At 37.4% G+C, this 20324-nt stretch overlaps 1 protein-coding gene across 1 annotated transcript in view; it reads right to left on the bottom strand.

Annotated features, from left to right (window-relative positions):
• The window catches only part of LOC123622903 (ADP-ribose glycohydrolase MACROD2-like), a 1130381-nt gene extending 1125942 nt beyond the window's left edge, over window positions 1-4439 (bottom strand). The window contains exon 1 of the mRNA XM_045529595.1: window positions 4293-4439. The gene's annotated coding sequence lies outside the window, so the exon portion shown is untranslated. The remainder of the gene's footprint in view (window positions 1-4292) is intronic.
• Between the last annotated feature and the right edge of the window lie 15885 nt (window positions 4440-20324).

The following is a 20324-nucleotide window of genomic DNA, read 5'->3' as shown; positions in this document are numbered from 1 at the left end:
TTTCTTAGGAATATTAGGATAATTTTTCTTTTATATCTCACTCACCACCAGTTATCAACCAGTTTTGACACTTTACTATTAATAATTCATTTGATAGATATTTCTCTAGTACCTGCCATACACAAAGGACGCTGTTATAAAGATGGAAAGTTTGCACATACAGCAATAAAAGGCAGCACATGAAAAGCGCCCTCAGTGTGTTAACCTACAGTATTCTGGAGTTTGAAGAAAAATGAAGGTACTTTTAGCTGAGGTGAGAAGAGAAGACTTGTTTCATGATAGACATAATATTTGAGCTGAGTCTAGAAGACAGGTAGAAAGCAGAAAAGAAAGAGCTTTCTAGATAGCACCAGATGCAGGCCCCAGGTACAGACATAGCATTGTGAGCAAATCATATTGTACAAAAGGTTGTAAATACTTCAAGGTATGGCCATATGTCATGGAAAGCCAAAGACAATCAGACTAACAGGGAAGAAGCCATTGGCAGATTTTGAGAGGATTTGAGTTACATTTTATTGATCATTCAACAAATACCTTTCGAGCCCCAATTGTAAGTCAGGCATTTTTATAAGCTGTAAGGATACAGGAATAAATTTAAAAGATGAAAAAAAAAAAACCTATGCCCTTATTCTGGTAAGGAGAGGTATTAATAGATACACAAAAGAAATAAGTAAATGCTATAGTATATTTGAAGGTTAAATTCTACAGGCAAACAATTATAAAGAAAACAGAGAAGCAATTATAAACAGGGTGTTTAGGGTGACACCTGATGTTACATTTGAACAAGGGTTTGAAGTAGGTAAGGGACAAGCCGCATAGGTGTCTAGCAGCAGATTCCAGGCAGAGGGAATGTCAGTGCAAAGGCACTGGGGATAGGCAAAGCAGCCTGTGTGAGTGTGGGAGAGCACAGAGGAAGATGATGTCAGAGAGGTAAAGGTCACATCATGTAGAGCTCTGGAGACCATTTTAAAGATTCTGGATTTACGTATATTAATTTACCAGGACTGTACAGAATAGATTATAGCAGGACAAGTATTAGAAGTAGAGGCAATAATTACAAAGCTATTTTCCAGGTGAAAAAGTCCTGAAATTAATTTGATCCTTCATTTATTCGCATTATTTCAGCACATATTTGAAAGACACTATACTAGATATTGACACTGGAACTGTGACTGAAATAGACAAGTCTTGCTTGCATGAGGCTGGCCATCTGGTGGGATGAGGATAGTATGAAAAGAAATGTCCCACATGTCAACAGGCTTCTAAAAATCTATAGAAATCTAAATTTTGTTATGAATCAAAAGAAATCTAATATTGTAGAAGAGAAGATCTCCAAAAGATCCAATTACATAAATAGTCTATCATCCACTTCCTAAATCATTTCTGTAGCAATAGCCTTCCATTGAAATGTTGGCCTATATTCTTGCCACTCTTAAGATTTCTTTTGAAAAGAATGATTGGATATTCTTAATCCCAAAAGGAAACCATTCAAAACAACCAAGCGGTGAAGAATGAACTAAATATCTGGAGCTTATCATTCCACCAATCATCATGAGTCGCAGAACACAGACTACAAGTATAATTAATTCAAATACAACCGCTTATGAATAGATTAATTTAGCAAGCATAAAAGAAGTGAAGACCAGTTCAAAATTATCAAGTTTTTCTGTAACCCAGACAATAGCATTTTCCAAACAAATTGCTGATGCATGAAGATATTATCACTTGTGGCTAGATGAATGGCTTTAGTACCCCTATAATGATAAACCCGCTGTCTCAGAGGACAGGTAGGAACCAGTTTTTGCTGTCAAACTGTCATGGAATTATTAAATATGGAAGGAAAAAATGACCCAAACAGTATGTAATGAGCTCCCTTTTCATTCTCTCACTACAAAAGCACATCTGTGGATTGTTAATGACTCTGAAATGGATAAACCAAATTGATGAGAAAGAAAACCATCTCTCAGGGATAGGGAAAGGGAAAATGAATACATACACACAATGTTTATAAAACATAATTTAAAATATAAGGGCTTGTGAAAGCACTGTGAAATACTATAAAGTGGCATACAAATGTAAGTTATTGCTGCTCATTTTCATATTGCTTTCCTTGCTTTCCTTTATGCTTTTAATATAAATCATTAATCTTTTTAGATATATAGAAAACCCAAAAGGTATTCACAAATATTCCCTGTTTATGATTTTTATGAGGTGGCACTGCCATTTCTATTCTATTAGATGATTTTTTACTAAATGTGCCCTATGGGCTGCATTTGGTGATTTGAATATGTGTCAGGCTCTCAGTATCTCAGCTCATGTGGATTCTATACCTAGTCCTGTGGACTGACTTTTCATGTCTAGAGTCCTTGCCCCACCGAGAACCACTTGCCCCAGAAAGCCCATGAAAGTCACACCTTAGTTCAAATATTTGACTTAATCACTGAAATTCCTCAAGCACAGATACTGGCTTATTGATCTCTGTACCTCAGTGCCTGGTATTGTGCAAGTCTTCAATGATCCTGAAATAAGATGAATGACATTCAAAGGAAGCCAAATAACATTTTCAGAGGGATATCAAACAGGAGCAAGAACATTAAAAACATTATCACAATGTAACCCATACACTACAGCCACCATTTTATTTGGGTATATTTAATGATTTTGAGTTTAGCTGTCTTTAGAAAGTTCAGAGTCGGGGAGTTTTTGATTTGTGCTTTAATACATAAGAAAGAAAATAGTGAATCAATAGGTGACCAGGACTATTACTTGGTTTAAGGACAGACATAAGTCTGAAAATAGTCAATAATCTGCTTGTCTCAGGGTGGTATAGATTAGCTAAATCACAAACGTAGCATGGTGTGAGAAAGAAAAAAGGACCAACATTTGTTAGCATAGAGCTATATAATACTGGAGAGGGAAATCACCTCTGATACTCAGATCATGAGCCCTGAATTTCATGTTTACACTTGGGTCCTATCCCCAAGATATCTCATTATGTATGTGCAAATATTCCAAAATCTAAAATAATCTGAAATCCAAAATACTTATGGTTCTAAGCATTTTAGATAAGAAATACTCAACTTGTATTATGATCTTATCATGGGGAGAGCCACCGTCATATATACATTCATTGTCGACGGAAACGTTATGTGGTGTGTGACTGTACTTTCAGTAGCAACCCACTGTGAGCACTATATTAATAGAATGCAGTATGATAATGTTTATAAAGAAAAATACAATTTTAATATGCTACAATTTACTACAAATCTTCAAATGTAAACATAATTTTAAAGAAACCTTTAAAATGTAACACCCTATCCACGGGAGATTGATTCTTACACGACCTGTCTATATATAACCCAAGTTGTGTCCTACAGATTGTGTTATAATTTTTTAGTCATGTTTTCTCCACTACTCAAACAAAAGCATAAACCAGCTTCACTTTTACATAAAATATATTCACAGACCCAAGTAGTATCATAAGCAGCAGGTGAATGGGATAATCGATAAATTGGTGTCTCAGTTTCCAGGTTGATGCACACCCAAACAGTGAAAGGAAACCCTCCACCTCCATCCCCACACCCTGGAGATTATGTGATAAAAGAAGCTGTGCCTTTAACCAGTTTCTCTCTAAGTATTTTTATTCCATGCCACCCTACCCCGTTGGCTAAACGACCAAGCAACAAGGTCAATCAAATGCAATACTTCTCTCTATTCAAATATAATGGAAATTTTGACCATTCCACATTCAAAGAGCAAATACATTCTCACACTGACAACCAGATTCCATTGGCTTTTCCTAAAAGCAAAGTGTGACAGATGCCTTGGCTGTAATTGCCAATCAGCCTTTACATGGCAGCTGAAAACACAATACATCACTTTGATCTCCTTTGCTCTAAACACATCCACAATCAAGAAACCTGAACAAGGAATAAGAAATTGGCATCATTTCCAGAAGCTGTCATTCTCTGGCACTTAAATGCTATAATGTATATTTTGCTCATATTTTTATCCCCCTGTTTCAGAGACACTCTGTCAAAGACTTGAACAAAAATCTACAGTTAAACAGCGTACACACACACACACACACACACACACACACACACACTAATATATATTTGAAGACATATTTGGAAAACACATTTTTATTACCTTGTACAAACTCTAAACACAAGCGCATGTCATTAAATACCACCATCACCATTTCCTTTTCCAATTATATACCTGATGAATAAAACAAGGTAAGAGGTCTCATCCGATTTTGAAATAGTGTTCAAAAAAGTTGTACTCACATTTTGCAGGCAGGTCATAGCCACATGTGATTTTTGCATGTCCAGTATCACAGCCGTTCAGGTTACGACATTCAGCTAGCAAACAGGGTCCAGCTGCTCTATGAATACAGCCATCCACTAGGAGAGAGAGAAAAAAGTTAGCCTATATTTGGCCTTCTGGAAATAAATGTTAAACTTGAGATGGGAAGAGAAAAGAAACTCCATTTGTTCCTCTTGGAAATCACTATAGCCCCATGGAAGAAAACCCATGGCGTCCAATCCTTCAAACACTAGTTCTATGTGCATGTGTGGGGTGTGTGTGTGTGTGTGTGTGTGTGTGTATGTGTGTGTGTGTGTGTGTGTGTGTGTGTGTGTGTGTGTGTGTGTGTGTGTGTGTGTGTTATTTATGTGGTAAGCAGAAGTAGAAGGACTATAGAAGTGGTTTCCTGGTAAATGTTAAATGGTTTCTCCTGGAGTTGGGGGGTCCCTGATATGTAGCATTTTCTAATTTTAATGGTATAAATACTGCCCCCATATCAAATTTTAAGCTATCAGCCCCATGTCACCGAACAAAGAATTGGGAAGAAATGCTAACGATGGTCTCTCCTGAGCTAGTAAGTGTTGCCGCCAACACAGCATAGGTTATAGAAGAAAGAAAGGTCACGAAGAGAGTTAGAAAGGCCCCGGGAACATTTTTACTCACCTCAAAACTGAGAGAGTAGAATTAAAGCTACCAAAACAAGAACCAAACATCTGAGCAACTGTCCCCTCCATAGCAAGCATGACACAAACATGATTGCATTTCTGCAGGGTGTGTGGCTGGGCTGGATGATGGGCAAGGCAGATTAGGTCTTGCTAAATACCCCTAAGACCACTCTGCACTCTTATTGGACAGGGACTGAGACAGAACTGCTGCGCTGCTCTGACTCCGCTGCAGGGGCAGGCTTTGTGCCCTTCACCAGCCTCAGGTGTCATCAGCTCTCTGGCTTTGCATTCGGGGCCCCTTCACATCTAGCAAGAATAATTTTTTCAAAGAATAAAACCCTCTGTGACTGAATTGGGGGGAGCACACAGGTGGAAAGCTAAAAAAAAAAAACATATACACATGCACTAGGAAGTTGAGGATTTGGGTTCTTATTTGTTATTGAATGGGCCCCTTGGACAGAAAGGAAATGCAAGATTGCAAAATGAAGGGAAAGAGAAGGAAAGAATAATAGGAATCCAGAATGTGAAAACAGATTGACTGTTAGAGGTCTGAAGATCCCTACAGTTCATAACACCATGCAATTAATCATTGCCCTTCATTAATACCATCATCATCATTATTATTATTTTGAGAGGAAGCTGGATATTGGACTGAACATTGGCACTAAGGGAAGTATAACTTGTCTAGTGTCCAATTTGGCTTCTGCTGCCACTGACTGGCATATAGGCATCGTTGGTGGCCGAAAAATTCTTTTAGGAAAACAAGATTATCTGGGCTTTACGACATCACCACATGTGTGGTATCTGTAAAGTCTCAGAATGAACCCGGGCCTCAGAGACCTTCTCAACAAAATGAATTCACTCAAGACTACTGTAGCCTTGTCTCACAAAACCTAGGTTTTAATCCAAACTCCCCTTTACCAGCATGTGATGCTCCAAACCCTGGTCTTCCTATAAGTCAGTTGTCAGTAATGGCATTACCTCAGAGAGTTGCGCGTGAAATTTGAATACTGTTGTGCATGGAAGACATTCAGCATGGTGTCTAGTACAGTGTTATAAGCCCTGTTGACGGTAGCTATCTTAAATACCCTAAGTCAAAATTTTGTGCACATTTTAAAATAACTCTTTTCTTTACTTAAAAGTGTGAAATATAGAGAAACAAGAAGAACACGAAAACCTCCTTTTACTCAACTACCCAGAGAACTCGTCCACATTCTGGTACTTAATCTCTCACTGTTTGTGCACACACACACTCACACATAAAGCCTTTTTCTCTTACAAAAAAAAAATTGATAAATTTTGCTCTTTCAATTAGCAATTTTCCTTTTTTGAATTTATTACATGAAATTACTGACACAAGTACAAATGATATATGTACCAGGATGTCACAGATGTCACAGTTGTTTATAATAGCGAAAACCTAGATCTACTCAGATGCCCATTAGTAGGGAGCTGGTTAAATAAATAAAAGCCCATCAGTGCCATGGACTATATTGTGCAGCTGCTGAAAAGAATAGACCAGCTTTTACAGGTAAACAAAGTCCTTCACATGAAAAGATTTCTAAGTGAAAATGCCAGGTTTAGAAGGGTATATATGATATGATCACTATTTTGTTTACAACAGTATACACATACACATATATACATACATTAGTACTGCAAAGATATATACCTTTGATTATGTGATTATGGGATAGGAAACAGAGATTGAGACTATAGTATTAGGAAAAAAATTTAGTTCCTAATTTCTCTGTGTATGAAATTTTTTATAAGAGCTTCTAGTATTTTTTTTTTTTCTTTTGATACAGAGTCTCACTCTGTTGCCCAGGCTAGTGTGCTGTGGCGTTAGCCTAGTTCACAGCAACCTCAAACTCCTGGGCTCAAGCAATCCTTCTGCCTCAGCTTCCTGAGTAGCTGGGACTACAGGCATGTGCCACCATGCCCGGCTAATTTTTTCTATATATATTTTTAGTTGTCCAGATAATTTCTTTCTATTTATAGGAAAGACGGGGGTCTCACTCTTGCTCAGGCTGGTCTCGAACTCCTGACCTCGAGCGATCCTCCCGCCTCGGCTTCCCAGAGTGCTAGGATTACAGGCGTGAGCCACCGTGCCTGGCCAAGAATAGTATTTTAAAGTGAACAGTTTTTCTTGGCAAAGAGATAATTAGTTACTTAGTTTGAAATGGATAGCAAAAATAGGATTTGCTAGTGTACTTAATCATACGCTCTCAAATATTGTCTACATTATTTAGATTGCAGTCTAATGCAGTTTGCAGATATCTAATTTTAAAAATCTTCATGGTTATACCAGTATTCCTGACTGTATTAGAGTAATGAAACTCTAGCTGAAGAGCTATTTAATAATAGTGACTGCAGCTTAAATTTACTGAATACCTCTATGTGCCAGGCACTATACTGAGGACAACCTTATAAGGTAGATACTAATTTTATCATTTCCATTTCATAGGCTCTTAGAAGAGGTTAGTAACTTGCCTACATTCACAATGCATTGGCAATGTGATTCAAAACTCCACATTTGTCTGATGCAGCAAACATGCTCTTAATCATTATAATTTACTGCCTTCAGGACTTGAATCCAGGCAGTCTAACCTCAATTCCTGCATGTGGCATATTCAACTACTATATTACATTACTTTCAAATTCCCATTCATCCTATTTATGACACAATATACACACAATCAAATGTACAAACTTTTAAGTGTGCAGTTTTCATGAATTTTAACAAATGCGTACTTTACGTTCATGTAACCACAATGCCAATAAAAGTACAAAACATTTCCATCAAACCAAAAATGTATCCTGTGCCCTTTTATCCAATGTCCCCTCTCACCATCCAGAATGAGTTCCTGTTCTGATTTCAATCACCATAGCTAAGTTTTACCTGTTATATAACTTCAAATTTTATATAAGAGATAGATGGACTATCTTCTCTCGCTCAGCATATTTTTGAGATTCATCTGTGTTGCCTGTATTAGAACTTGATTGCTTTTTATTCTTAATATTCCATTGTTGAATATACCACAATTTCTTTACCCATTCATCTGTGAATGGACGTTAAACTGTTTATAGTTTTTAGTTATTATGAATAAATCTGCATACTTGCACAAGTCATTTTGTTGCTAAATGTTTTAATTTCCACTGGATAAATATCTTTGAGTGAAATTGCTGGGTAGGTATATATTAATATTTTACTTTATAAAAGGACTAACATACAGTTTTCCCAAGTGATTACACCATCTTACACATACTCCCAGCAATGTATGAGAGTTCAAATTTTGTCAACCCTTTGGTGTTGTCAGCCTTTTTAATTTTAGCAATTCTAATGGCTATAAAGGAGTATTCAATTTACATTTTCCTGATGACTAATGATGTTAAGTATCTTGCCAAGTGCATATTGGCCATTCATATATCTTCCTTTTGGAAGTGTCTGTTCATGTCTTCTGTTAATTTTTATTGTCTTTTCAATACTGAGTTATGTTGAATCTACTATTAATTCCACCAAATTTTTCAAAAATTTCAAATACCTTTTTTTAGTTTTAAAAATTTCCATTTGGTTCTTTTTCTTACTGTTTTCATATCTCTCCTGAAATCTCCCATCTCCTCACCCATTCTATTTATCTTATCATGTAAATTTCTTAACAGATTTTTACACAGTTATTTTAAAGTCCCTATCTGCCAATTCCAATATCTAGATCAGCTATGGGTCTGTTTACATTGACTCATTTTTCATCTGACTCTGGATTACATTTTCTTGTTTCTTTGCATGTCTAGTAATTACCGATGGCATATTGGAAACTGGCAATAATATGAATATATTGTAGAGGCTTTAGATTCTATTATCTTCCTCCAAACAGTGTTGAAGTTTGTTCTAGCCAGTAAGTAAATTACTATTAGGTAATTAAAGGCTTGTTAAGGGTCTCTTTCCGTTTTTCCCTTAGTCTTAGGGTAAGTCCCTTAGTCTCAGGATATAGTCTTTACTCCTAAAGTATGGCCCTTCTGGGGTTTTAATGGAAAACCAAAGGTGCTAGCCAAGCCCCTTTAACTTGGGGGAAATACCCACAGTAACAAGCTGCTGAATTCTCTGCTCAGTTCTTGCAGCCTTATAGCTTTTGTTTTCTTCCTGGGCTTCTTACGGTCTTTCACTACATGCATAGTTCAAGATTCAACCAAGAGGTAGATCTGGGGGCTCCCTCTTCTGTAACCGTCTCCTTTCTAGCATCTCCTTCTCAACTCCTAGTCATTCTGACAACCCTGAATTCAGTCCTATGATTCCTCATACCAATAAGACTACTGCTTTCTGTTTGAGCCCTATTAGCCATTTATCATATGGGGTAAGGAGGGCCCTCAGGGTCAAAGCCATGTGATCTCTTAAATGTGGATCTCATCCAGTGGGGTTTCCTTCTTTCACAGGTTGAATCCTCTTTAGCTTTAGTCTGCTTTTAGTTGCCCACTATTGCCAATAAACAATTTCTGTTGCTTCTTATATTTTGTCAAGAATTTATAATTACTATGAGTAACAAGGTTATTCTGAAACAAGCTATTCTGTCATTATCAGACACTGGAACTATCTACTACATTTTCAATTAGTTAAACCATGATGTCATATTATTTCAAAGTTATACTTGTGGCCTTTGGAAAAAAATGTGTGGGAGAATAAGGTAATAGTAATAATGACTGTACCAATTCTGCGCTTAGAAATGTGTCTTTGAAAGACAAAATGAGACTATCCCTGTCTGTACAAACTTCCTAATAATGTGAGAGTTTAAAATTCTCTAATATATTGTCAGTTTTGTTATTTTTCTAAAATGTGAATCTGATTGTACCAGTTTCCTCTAAAGTAATGTTTGCTATTCCCCATATCTTACGTCACAAAACCCTGATTTCAAATTACAGTGTTTGAGACCCTTTGCTAATATGGTTCCAACTTACACTCCCAACATCATATCATCATCCTACCCTGTCTCCCTTCACAACCTCTGATCTAGCCACACCCAAGTCCTCACCATTTCCTAAAGGTACCAAGGCTTCCTTTGCAAAGTACTCTCTACCCAGGCTAGCTACTCCCTCCCCTTTTCTTTTCTGCCTAGCAAGGTCTTTCTTATTGTTCAAATGTTTTCTCCTCTACAAAACCATTTACAACCATTACAGGACAAAATAATGCCTCTTTATGTTTCCATAACATTCTGGTTTGTGCCCTTATTGTCATCTCCCCTGGGGAGGAGAGTGGGGATGAGACCAACGGCCAGTACTCAGGCTGACACAGAATGTCTAAACCTAATTACAACTAAAAAAGAAAAGAAAAAGAACAAAAACTCAAGAACAGAAGTCTAAAAAAGAAAAATAAGGTGAACACCATTTTCCAGAGTGCAATAGGACCGTTTATGCTGCTTATACCAAAAAAATATATCCTGCAGGAAACAAGACAACGAAGCTCCATAAGTAAACATAACAACTATTCATTGCATTTTTCAAGATCACTGTGGCTAGACTGTTATGTGTTCACCAAAGCCCATTTAGTTTTATTCCTGGGCATTGTAGCTAGAGAGCACTTCCCAGTCACCCCTATAATTTGGGGGTGAGGGGAACATGAGATTGAGTCCTGTTAAAGAGTATGAGTAAAAGTGATTTAACTACTTTTATGTCCAGTCCCTAAAAATCCTGTACAGGGTCCTCCATGAGACCTACCATTGTCTGCAAGCCGGATGCAGAGGATCCAGGTCAGGACACCAATGCCCCAGGAGATGGTGCAGCAACTAGATAGAAAGTGCCTGAGCCCTGGGCGGAGCAAAGGCAATATATGTAACCTAACATTTGTACCCCCATAATATGCCAAAAGAAAAAAAGAAAGTGCCTGGTCCCTAAATGGCTATGCGGAACAGAGCCCCACCCCACTCCCATACTAGACTATGAATCAAGTGATAGATAAACCTTTATTATATAAAACCACTGAGACTTTGGGATTTTTATGACGTTAGTTTGCCTTGGCTAATACTTTTACTTCTATTATAAATATCATAATGGTTATTTTCATTCAGCTTGATCACTGCTACTTTTTAAAGTTTCGTGCAAAAATTTCAGATTTTGTTACTGGAATGAACATATTACCTTAGCGAAGTTCATTTCCCTAGGTTTGTTTCAGAGTTCTTAATCATGCTGGAGTCTGAAGACTCAGTGAGCACCCAAAGCCAGCCTCTCCCACTGACTCAAATAGTTGATTCTCCTACTGAGTGATTGAAACCAGACTAAGATGAAAGCTGAGGACTGTCTGTGGCACAGTCAGCTCGTATTGGAATGAACATTGAGGTCACTCACAGGGCTGCTCTTCATCAGGGCTAAGGGGGGTCTAGCTGTAGCTCCTTCTAAAGGCCAGGCTTTCTGCTGTACTGACATACCTGTCATTTACCAGCCTGACAAGGAGGTCAAAATGCTTGCAGGCAGATGCCTAACTGAGGCAAGGGCCTTGACTCCGAGACATATTTCCTCCAGTTATCTAGCAGAGGCTAAATTCAGAGGCCTTCAGCCTATTACTTAGGCCATCTTAGTTAAGTTTCCTTAAACTACAGCCTGAAGAATGACACTGTCTGAGGGTGGGGTAGAAAGACAGGTCTTGGTTATGCTTGAGGGTGCTAGTTTTTCACTTTTGTCAATATTACCTTGGGGCTTAGAGTTTGAGTAAGTTAATACAGCATACTCTCATCTCGTTATTTAAATACCTAAAATAAAAACAAAAGAAATGAGATTGGAACCACCTCGATTTTTTTTTTAACCTAAGATTTATTTTGCCCCATCGATTCCAATCTGCCTCTCTGGCATTCCTCAGGTAAATCTCCCCATTTTAAAATAAATGAACAAGTTGAGGCTGAGAACAGCAGAGAAAAATCAAGCCACAAAGCACTGAACAGGAATTTATCAGATATTGTGGACTAGTGAATGTAAGGGATATCAAAAAAACCAAGAACTAAGAAAGAATTCTAAATATGGGTTTTGAAAAACACTAAAAGCACAATTCAGTGAAATCCAGTTATTTTACAAACTGGCCCTGTGAGGTCCCTTTGTTGTCTTGCAAAGCCAATTTTCTAAACAGTTTTTAGCAAGGGGGATTTTGAACTTCTTAGGTTTACACATATTCATTTAATCTTCTTTTGTAAATAAAATACAGTAATTTAATCTAAAAGCAGCCACACAAATCATATTAGCCTGAAAAATAAAGGCTTTTCTCACTGAATATCTCTCTTAAAAGCCCAAGAGGATACAACAGGGTTCTTCTGAAATTAAATCAACCTAAATTTTTGAACTACTTTGCACAAAGTGTTCTGCAAGAAGCTGTGAGGAAATCAAATAATAATTATAACAATAACAATAATAATAATAATGTCACATCTTTTGAGGATTCGCTGTGTGCCTGCTCGTGTGCAAGCTTTCACTTTTTTAAGAGATAGTGTCACAAAGTGTAAAAAGGATGGCTCAGGTGTCAGACAGCAGAGATTTGATTCCTAGTGATACCATTTCACTCCCTATATCTTGATTTTTTTCATCTATAAAATGGGGGACTTCATAGGACCTCCACTCAAAATCATAGGACTTTTGTAAGTTGACAAGCCCTTTAACTAATGCCTCGTACACAGCAAGTATTCACTCAGTAGATTTTGGCTATGCTATCACATTTAGTCATCATAAAAATTTTTGAAATGTAGGATCAATTAGGATCACTAACTTAACAAATAAAGAAGTGGAAGTTAAGTAATTACTGCCAGATCATATAGGAACTGGGGTCAGAGCTCACGTTTGCCTGAACTTACAGTTTCTGTTCTTAATCGCTACTCTCTCCTCTATACATTCATGAAAAGAAATATAAACCATGATCTCTTCTCTTGAGACCCAAATGAATAGGACAGAAAAGTTCAGAACCATGTTTTCATTGAAATTAAAAGTAATTACAATACATAGAATACCTTAGTATAAACAATAAACCTTTTGGGAATGTGTCACATGTTAAAGCCCTTTGACAAAATTATTACATATTTAGTTCTCAAAACAAGTGTGCAAGGTGGTCTTGGGTTTTATTACCATTTTATAGTTGATGAAACTCAACAAGTAGACAAATAGATGATTTGTCTAAGGTGGTCTACCTACTAAGGGGCAGATACAAATTCAAGTTTTATGGCTCTCAAAGTATGGTCAGTATCACCTCGGGAGCCTGATTAAAATGCAGATTCCTACACTCAGCCCCAAATGTATAAAATCAGTCTCTCTAGCAGTGGGACCCCAGTCTGCATTTAATAATCTCTATAAATAACACAGATGAACACCGCCAATTGAGAACTCTGAGAATCACTCCTCCATACTATCTTGTTTTTTTGACAAAGCTCCAGAGAGCAGTGAGCAATCGAGCCTGTGGTGAGTGATCTGAGAATTCACTGGACAAATGAAACCATTGAGTCTCGACTCTTATAAATTAGAAAATCCCCTTTAAATTAATTAGAACCTTGCCCTCATATTTCCCTATAAGTCCTAATCAAATATCCAAAGAGCCCCCGTCCTTAACAGTTTGCATTTAAAGCAAGCAATATTAACTGGAACTAGAACTGAACTCCAGTAGCAAGTAGGATTTGGATTGAACACTGCTTCACTTGTAGATAAATATGGTAATCATGAAATGCCTTGGGCATGAGGAGATCCTCGCTACATGGTCTCTAAAGTGAGGACACAAGACATTCATACAGGGGATGAAAAAATATATTCAAATTTTTCTTGACATTTATAATTTTTAACTAAAAGATAAGAATGAAGTTCAAGTTTACTAATATTTAATATATAGATGGAGAGTAGTACTTATATATAATCTATAAGCAAACATATGCTTCCATCAAGAGATGGAATCTGTTTCCCCACTCCTGGAATCTAGGCTGATCTTGTGACTTGCTTTGGCCAATAGAATGAGGCAGAAGTGATTCTTTGCCAGTTCTAGTCCTAAACCTCAAAAGGCCTTTCATGCTTCTGCTCATTCTCTTGGAACCCTGCTCAGCTCTCACGCGAACAAGCCCCCTTGCTGAAGGATAAATGACTACATGGAACAGAGATAAGCTCTCTGTGGAGGTCATCCTAGACCAGTCAGCACTCGGCTTTCCTGGCACTTGACCAGACATATGAATGAGCCCAGCTAAGAGAAAAACAACTACCCAGCTTTATGGTAAACCCACAGAATTGTGAATTAAATAAATAGATACTGTATTAGGCCATTAAACTTTGGAGGTGGTTTATTACACAGATCCATCATCATCATCATCATCACCATCATCATCATCATCATAAAAGATACAGAGTAATAATCCACTCTCAAGTGAAGCCACAAAGGAATAAGGCTAAATAGCTCTCCTAAACTCTTGGAGAAGAAAAACAATACAGCTGAAGTAATCAGGTGAAAAGCTGATTCCATTAGAGGTCACCTATAGCCTGCATGAAAGATTTATGTGCCAGGTACTGAATAGCATCAGTGTTCCCTTTAGGGAGGTGAAGAAATATCTGTGAGAAAATACGATACAATGACAAGGAGATCCACATCTTGAAGCTTCACAGATGTGAGGAATTTGGTTTAGCTATTTGAGACTGCCTTCCGCTGACTTAAAAATTAACTTCTGTTATAAACCTCCTGATTTTGCTGGTCAATTTGAAGATGAAATTTGGGCCATAATCCCAAGAGAAGATGATAAATGTAACAGAATAAACATTTTCACACTTAGTTCAGGAACCTGGAGCAGTTTTTAGTTATGGATCACACACCGAACTTTCTCCGTCCCTGATCCAAAAGTTTAGAGACTAATCTTTAAAAAACCAGGAGATGCTTCCTTCTTCCAGACTCTCACACCTAACCAATGGTCAGATGAAACAGTGATTTTTTTCTCTTATTGTTTCTGAAGTCCCAAATGAGAAAAAAAAGAATACTTTTTCAAAATGTTTACAACAGACCCCTAAAATTTCTTGGAAAAATATGAAGCAATGACCTACATCTCACCATTAGGTTTGAGGGTGAGAAAGTCAAGTTGATTAAAATCCTGCTCAGAGTAGGAGTAAGATATATTCAACCAATGCTAACTTCATGGTAAACAAAATATTTCAAGACCTAGACGATGTATTTTCTTCCAGATATCCATGATCCCCTTTAAAACATCCTCAACCAAAGAAAATGTCACTATGACACAGATTGATAGTTGCCTACCCACTACCAATTCTCATTTTCCCCACTAACAGAATCCCTGTACTGATTGGGGTGGCTACATGCCCAACTTAGAATCTACATTTATCAGTGTCTCTTTCAGAGATGAGAAAAAGACAAGGGACCAATTTAGATGGAAGTAGATGCCATTAGGTGGGCTTCCAGGCAAACTCATTACAGAGGGCTTACTTCCATGGCAGATTGTTTTATTCACTTATTTATTACTTATTATCATTATCATTATTTTGATTTCCTATTCATCCAGCTTCCTGCACAAGACTAACACATGGTGGTAAGCGTGAGTGAGCATGCTGACTACAACATGGGTGGTAAGAAGAACAGCTGGGAGGTGTCTGAATCTCTAACGTCCTCTGTGGAGGAGTCATATTAGCCCTGAACTACTCATTCAATGAGAGAAAATATTTTACCTTTAAAAAATGAGCTTATGTTGTGTGTATGTCACTATGTGGGCTGGGGATAGGGTTTCTATAACTTGGAGCCTAAAGCCATTTCTAAATGTTGTAGGCAGACATTTTGATTTATCTGAGACATATTCCTTGAAGTTCTGGATGAGAAACCTCTCTTTGGCCATTATAGAAGTATTAATTACTGGGAAATTCTAAATTGACGAAACATTGAAAAGAGAATGCCACAATGGGCACAAACCCCAACAGTTCAGTGGAGGGGACAGGATAGTGTTGACCACATCACTGAAGAAGAAATGGCAGCTGGAAAAACCTAGAGTATGCCAGTCTTGTGGTCATGTAACCTTAAGATTGCTTATATTTCATCTGTTCTTACCAGGGAGAGATATTTCCAACAACAATAAGGCTGGATTTACTAAAGATAGATGCTACTAAAGGATCCAGAGAAGAGAATGAGGATCATATTTTTCTGGTAGTCCACAGAGACAGTCTGAATGAGGAGTAAATTTGTCATCAGAGATGACAGGGATTTTCAGGTAAAGAATATATTAGCTAGTGAAAATGGTGCTGTAAGATGCTATTAAACTGAAGACATCTCTGGTATTCTGAATAGTACCTCAAAAGCTAAGAAACACACCTTTTTAAAAAATTGGCAAATTTACTTGAGAAGAAATTCAAGGGCATCTTCATTCCTCCATCCAGGCAGAGACCCTTCCCAAAGGACTATGAAAAGGCAGTTCCTAATACTATATTCCTTGAAAGAACAATTCCTCAAAATAATCTTCAAACCTGCTATTAATAGACTCTAAGCAGTAATGGAAATCTTGACCTTCAGTAAAGAAGAAATAGTAGGTGTATTCTTAGAGCACTCACAATAGACCTGCTTCTAGTATGTGGCTTTGCCCAGGTAAAAGGCACACACTGTGCCCTTGCTTCCGTGGAAGTCTTCTTAACAGAGCCCAGGTCAAGCAGAAACGTGGGGGGAAAGAGGAGACCTTTCTCTTTCCAAGAAATAAGAAATGAACCAACTTAATACTTCCTTTTCTACCAGAAACTTCCCAGTGGCTGGGGACACAAGTTCAGAACCGGGGATGATGTAGGTCAATATTAACAGGTGCCTCTGAGACAACTTCATTTGTTTTATCAGAGAATGAGATCTACTGAGAAAGGTAATCCTTCCTCAAGGAATTTATCTTTTAAACTTCAATCGTGTTATAGAATTTCTTCTCCTCAGTTTCTTCCTATAAAGAAGTAAATATGTCATTTTATGGCTATATGCCCATCTGCTCCAGGAAATACTAATGCTTTTAGGTGAGATGATAAAGGATTAAAAATCTTTAGGAGAAAAAAAATGTCTCTGAACTTTCACCTGCATGTCTAAAGGAAAATGATAAAAACCTGCCTATATACGTATTCGAAAAAATATAACATCTTGACATATACAAAACAGAATCTGTTTTGGTAAACCTTTTGCCAGCCTCTCTGTTTTCCATAGTTTTAAAAGGATTAACTACAGTGTATCTGTAACTCTGGAAAGGAAATGACCAACAAGGAACTCTTTCTCCATAGTACACACATGAAAGTGACATTTATTCCCCCAGTCCAAACATCAACTTTTTTCCCATTATTTATTTTTAAGGCAAGCTTTGAGGGATAATCTTATGTAAAGAAAAAACTTAGGAGCAGAAAATATTTTCATCATTTTGCCAAGCAATGAAATTATTCTTTTTCACATTTTTTTTGTTGATTAAAGAAAAACTCAGGCTTCACTTAGTAAAGGTTAATTTTTAGCAAAATACTACTTATATAATAACTTGATTCTGTTTTTTTTGTAGTAGGAAAAAGTTATCTAATGAGGCTCATAGTAGTTTATAATTTTGATGAAATTTTATTATTTTAAGTAAAAAAATTCAATATATTTGCACATGTGAATGAAGATTTTGCCCTTAAGACTTCTAAATTTTTATGGAAATGTGTTAGTAAAAAATTCTCAAAGAGCCAAAAAAACCACCATCGATCAAATTAAAGTTTAGCATTTAAAAATATTTTTGACCTAAACTGATATGTGAACAGAACGAATCATGCCACATGTGATTTTTATAACTAATGTTGCATGGCCATGTGCTCATTTAAAATATTTCTAACTAAGAAAATTTTAGAATTATTTCTTTAGGGAAAGGAAGTAGCAGTTTCCCAAGTGGAACCTACAAGGAGGGTCCTGGTGCTAATCAAACCCGCAGCGGACCTTCAGTCCCGGCACTGAGGCCTGTGTTACTTGAATGTCAGTGGAGCCTCAATATCCAGACCCTCAAAGACGCCCTTCTTCTGCAAGGCTGCTGCCAAAGCAAAATACATTTCCAGAAGTAAATGGAACAAATCATTCAGTTTCCTTCCCCTGATTCCAAATCTAGACCCAGGCACCAAGTGCAAAGCCCTTGTTTAATGTCCTCTTCTGGACAAACCTCCCTCAAAACCTGTTTGTTCCCTCTCTGAGACATTGGGAGTTTTTCTTCAGAATGATAGCTGAATGAACACTACACAATGTCCCAGGGTTTAGTGAGGGCGTTTGATTCTATACTCACCTATTAAAAATTAAAAATATGGGGGCAGAACAAGCAGCAGTGGCTACGAGGAAGGCAGGAAGTGGGTTTTCTCTGTGCCAATAAAGAAAGTTTTTTCATTCTTCAAGCTTGTCGAAAAGAGATTTCACAGAGGATAAAGCCATGGCTTGGATAATCCTGCAGCTCATCGAAATGTCTATTTTCTTTTTCCCCGGTGGAACCATTTTGCCCCATCTAAAATGTTTGTGTGAGAAGTTAAAATGAGCCACGTGTGTTTTCCTCCACAAAGGAGCCCTATATTTAACACAGCACATACATCCAACACCTCAAACGGTTTTGAAGAAAGCTGTGTTTATTATGTGGGCTTATGAAATAAAAAGCACAAACTTTCTCATCCTAGAAAAATATGCAATGAAATTTACAGCCAAAATAAGGAAGCTGTGCATAATGTAACACTTGGCAAGAATTTTAATCAGTGGATTGGCAAGACTGGATGCAATACTTCAGCTCCTTTCAAGACATGTCTAAGCTTCCTTAATTTAAATACCACACACTAGATCTGGGGAGAACAGTTAGGAGACATTGTGATTTCTGCAGGAGTGCTGACTAGCAACACGAGCTGAGAAGGGAGAATTGTTGATGTGATAACAGTTTCAACCTCAGGGAATGAATGATGGCAAGAGATAGACAAGCTGCCATTGTAGAGCAAAGCAACACAGATTTACATTATGATAAGGCATTCCAGCCGCATTACTTTACTTGGAGCAGGTAAAGATTCTTCCAGGTATCAGTCTGACTCAGGTTTGCTATAAAGAGAACAATTCTGGACCTTGTCAGAAGTTTTCAGGCAGGATTATTGTTTTCCCAATTGGAAAACAACAGAACTATCTAGTAGCCTTCAATTCCTGAGCAGCCTGACAGCGGTTCAAACAAGTTGAAAGTCAGGTCACATAATGTGGGCCCCAAACTGACCATCACAGAAAGAGTTATAATGTGATAAAAAGCTCCGGGGAACCTATTAAATCCACCATTCCTGTCAGGATGAAACAAGAGCAATCCTGCCTCTACAGCTACAATTTTTAAAGAACCCATTAAGAAAACATTTATCCCTCTGCCACCTAAACAACACTTCAGTAATTCACATCCAGCATATCACATGAAATCTACAGAACTGAAATATTAAGAAAGAAGACTCAAAAAGTCAAATGGTAGGGACATAAATAATATACTGTTTGGACTTAGCTGTGTCACTTCCATGGAGTCATTTTCTTTAAAAAAAATATGCATGTAAAATATTTCAATGTTCTTAAATTTGCAAATGAAGCAGAGTCTGGAAACATAAGATGTTGTTTAAAAATATTCTAAAGTGACTCAGGACTTTAGAACTGACGTCCCCAAACCATGGGCCATGGACCTATACTGGGCTGCACAGCAGGAGGTGAGCGGTGGGCAAGCCAGCAAAGCTTCATCTGTATTTACAGCCACTTCCCATGCATTGCATCCCTGTCTAAACTCCACCTCCTGCCAGACTGGTGGCGGCATTAGATTCTGCATTGTGGTAAGCTATATAATTATTTCATTATATATTACAATATAATAATAATAGAAATAAAGTGTGCAATAAATGCAATGTGCTTGAATCATCCTGAAACCATCCCCACCCCACCTGACTCCACCCCTGGTCTGTGGAAAAATTGTCTTCTATGAAACTGGTCCCTGGTGCCAACAAAGTTGGGGACCACTGCTTTAGAATGTAAATGAAGGATGGGAAAGGACAATTTGCCATGAGCTCCACTGCACAGAAATCAAAAGTTAAGGGATGCAGAATGTCCCCAATGCTTTGTAAACTCTTCTGCTAAGAATGTTTTCAGAGATTAATTCAGAAATATGCTCTGTTTAGAAAAAATACTGATTATTTTTATACAGCAGTATTTCTTCCTAGGTAATAAAGAATTTATATACCATGTATCATAAATATCTGGAGAAAGTTATTATTTGGAGGTTTTGTGCTGTTTTAAGTTCTGCAAAACCCAGAACTTAATAATGAATACACTTTGGGACATCATGGCTTCACTAATCATACCGAAGCATTTTGGTTCCTAACCCTTAATGGGAGAAGCAGAAGGCT

This window comes from Lemur catta, chromosome 17, assembly GCF_020740605.2.
Source record: "Lemur catta isolate mLemCat1 chromosome 17, mLemCat1.pri, whole genome shotgun sequence".
NCBI lineage: Eukaryota > Metazoa > Chordata > Mammalia > Primates > Lemuridae > Lemur > Lemur catta.
This window is presented reverse-complemented; position numbering and strand designations above follow the sequence as displayed.